At 46.5% G+C, this 2,825-nt stretch overlaps 1 pseudogene; it reads left to right on the top strand.

Moving 5' to 3' along the window:
• Nucleotides 1-1,073: 1,073 nt before the first annotated feature.
• LOC102485027 (HIV Tat-specific factor 1 homolog) lies at nt 1,074-1,936 on the top strand (annotated as a pseudogene).
• The last annotated feature ends 889 nt before the right edge of the window (nt 1,937-2,825 follow it).

Raw genomic sequence — 2,825 nt, 5'->3', positions numbered from 1 at the left:
TTCTTCTCTTTCAATATTGTGTCCGCTCAGCTGGGTCCTTTGCCTCTCCATATAAACTTTGGAATTCATGTGTTAATATCCACTAAATAACTTACTGGGGGCCGACCAGTGACATAAGGGTTAAGGCAGCTGGGTCCCACATGGCCTCCTGTGCGGTTCGAGTTCCAGACCCAGAGGCTTGGAAAACATGCTGGGGTCACGATGAGCTGACAGTGGCGACTGCGTCAGCCAGAGCCTGGCTTCGTTTTCGCATTGATTTCCTGACAGTGCTTGGAGAAAGGCAGTCGCCTCAGACCTGGTCGGGCAGTGGCGGTGCGCTCCTGCATGCCCTGGACTGAGCGCCAATGGCAGTGCCAAGGTCTGGCAGATTGAGCCAGTGTCATCCGGCTTCTTCCCTCACCTGGGACCTGCCCCTGAGCTAGGCAGGAAAGGTGAGCCTTGGCAACTTGAATGGGAAGGATGAGTTTGGCGAGCAGTTGCAAGAATTGAATGGAGACACCCAGGATGATCCCGCGGAGAAGCCAGTCCTTTAGGGCAGCTGCTGGGTGACACTCCCTTCAAATGGGACCTGGACAAGAAGGCTTGGCTTCCCAAGATCACTGAAGATTCCATCGCTACGATCAGGCCAATTATGGCTCCTCTAGTGATCGTGCATCCAGTTCTCCTGCAAACGCACGAGCTGTCGATCGTGGATCCGTAGAGGAACCTCCGCGGAGAAACCCCCTGAACCCGCTGAAAGAACGAGTCCGGATGGTTTAATGTGGGAGAAGACAGAAATACCAATGTATATGTGTCTGGTTTGCCTCCGGACATTACGGTGGATGAGCTTACACAGCTCATGTCCAAGTTTGGCACTAATGTGAGAGATCCCCAGACAGAACTGTGTTTCTTGCAAGTGCACACACCCTATAACAAAAACCTCTCAAAAATAAAATAAAATAAAATAAAACACTACAGACTATCAGGTGAAGACCTCTAGAGAAAGGGAGGAAAGGCTGAGAGGGCAGGAGGCTTTCCTCGGTGCTCTCAAGGCCAACAGAGGCCTTCAGTGTTCAAATTTCATCTGTCTGAAGATGGCTCTGAAAAAAGAACTTGAAGAAAATGGTCTCGAAAAAGATTTTGACAAGGAGGGCTCTGAAAAAGAGCTTCATGAGAATGTTTTCGACGAAGAGTTTGAAGGAAATGACTGAAAAATCCGAATTTGAGGACAATGGCTCTGAAAAAGTGCTAGATGAGGAAGGCTCTGGAAGAGAGTTTGACAAAGACTCAGGTGAAAAGGAAGAAGGGGAAGATACGTATGAAAAAGGATTCGCTGGTGAGTGTGACGAACGAGGATGCAGAGGATGCAGGCAGCTCGAAGGTGCTGAAGAAAAGGAAGACGATGATGGTGTAGAAGAAAAGCTGATCGGAGATTCAGGTGCAAAGGAAGACGAAAAAGATGCAAATGTAGGGAACCAGCAGTTGGGGCAATGTCTTTGTCACCAGATTCCCATGTAGTCGACCGCGGTTCGAGTCCCAGACCCGGTGGCTTAAACTCACGCTGGGCGCATGTGCGTGCGTGCCCAAGATCCTGAGAGGAGAATGGAGGAGAAGGGATTGTGGTGTGGCCATCCCCCTTGGGGGGTGATTTCTCGCTTTCTGTCTCTGTGCTCTCTGTCTTTATGGCGAATGCACACTCCCTATAGCAAAAATAACCTCTCCCCTTCAAAAAAAGAAAATGCAAACGTAAACCAAGACGAAGGCGTAGAGGAAAAGTTGTCAGAAGATGATGATTCCAACAAGAACTTACTTGATGAGGAAGACTCCAACCAGAAGTTGTTCCATGATTCTGATGAGAGGGGGCCTTTGGGTGGTTTGGGGAATGTTAAGGAAGAAGGGCGCCCTGTCCACAGGCAGCAGCTTTGTCCTCAGTCGTGAAGATGATAATGATATCTAAGCCATCAATTCGCTTTTTAGGGAGAGTCCTCCATTGGCATTTGCCTTTGTGTCAGGGTAATCGCTAGCAGTGTCACGTGAGCATGCGCGTAGTGGTGGGGTGCTATCCGATTCCTGCACTCAGGTTTTTTTTTTCCATTGTTATCTGCACCCAATAATTTTTAAATACATGTTAATTGGCTGTTCAGGGAAAAATGCAGATTAACTGGATACTTACCCTTTGGTCAGATTTGTTAAATCCAGGCAGAATAATATTTTATAAGTATTCCGATCAAAGTTTGTGACATTCAGAAATAAAAAGTTGATAATATACCGAAACGGAACATTGGCCTCGAGTTAAATTGCATTTCAAATTGGTGCAATTGCTTTATTTATACTAAAGTTTGGTTTTTCTAGGGATTTGGAAAATCCCTTAGGAGGGCTGGCAGGTGGCGTGGTGGTTAAGGGTGCCGGACTCCCATGTGGCTGACTGATGTTCAAGTCCTGGACCTGGCAGCTTGCTTTCTCACTTTCTCTCTCTCTCTCTTTCTCTCTCTGCCCCTCTCTGGTCAAATTGAAATAAATAAATAAATAAAGTTAAATAAAATAAGTATTAAAAAAAGAAGAAGAAGAAAAAGAAAAAAGGTCCCTTAGGAGTCCTTGGTTCTGGCTTATATCACCACTGTGTCCCCGTATCCCTTCTTTAACCCAGAATATGTTTCTAAACTCAGAAATGACAGTTTGTGGGTTTTTTTTTTTCCCTGCCCAATCCTTGCAAGTTAACATGGTTGGCGGGGGGAGGTTCCCACTCTCTTTCCATTCAAATTGGCTCTCAGATGTGTGACGGTGAGCCTCCTGTGGTCCACAGCTACTGTTATAGAAAATATAGAAAATATAGAAAAAGAGATGAG

The sequence above is a fragment of the Tupaia chinensis genome, unplaced genomic scaffold (genome assembly GCF_000334495.1).
Source record: "Tupaia chinensis unplaced genomic scaffold, TupChi_1.0 Scaffold000333_1, whole genome shotgun sequence".
Taxonomy (NCBI): domain Eukaryota; kingdom Metazoa; phylum Chordata; class Mammalia; order Scandentia; family Tupaiidae; genus Tupaia; species Tupaia belangeri.
The sequence above is the reverse complement of the archived record's forward strand: the minus strand, read 5'-3'. Positions and strand labels throughout refer to the sequence as shown.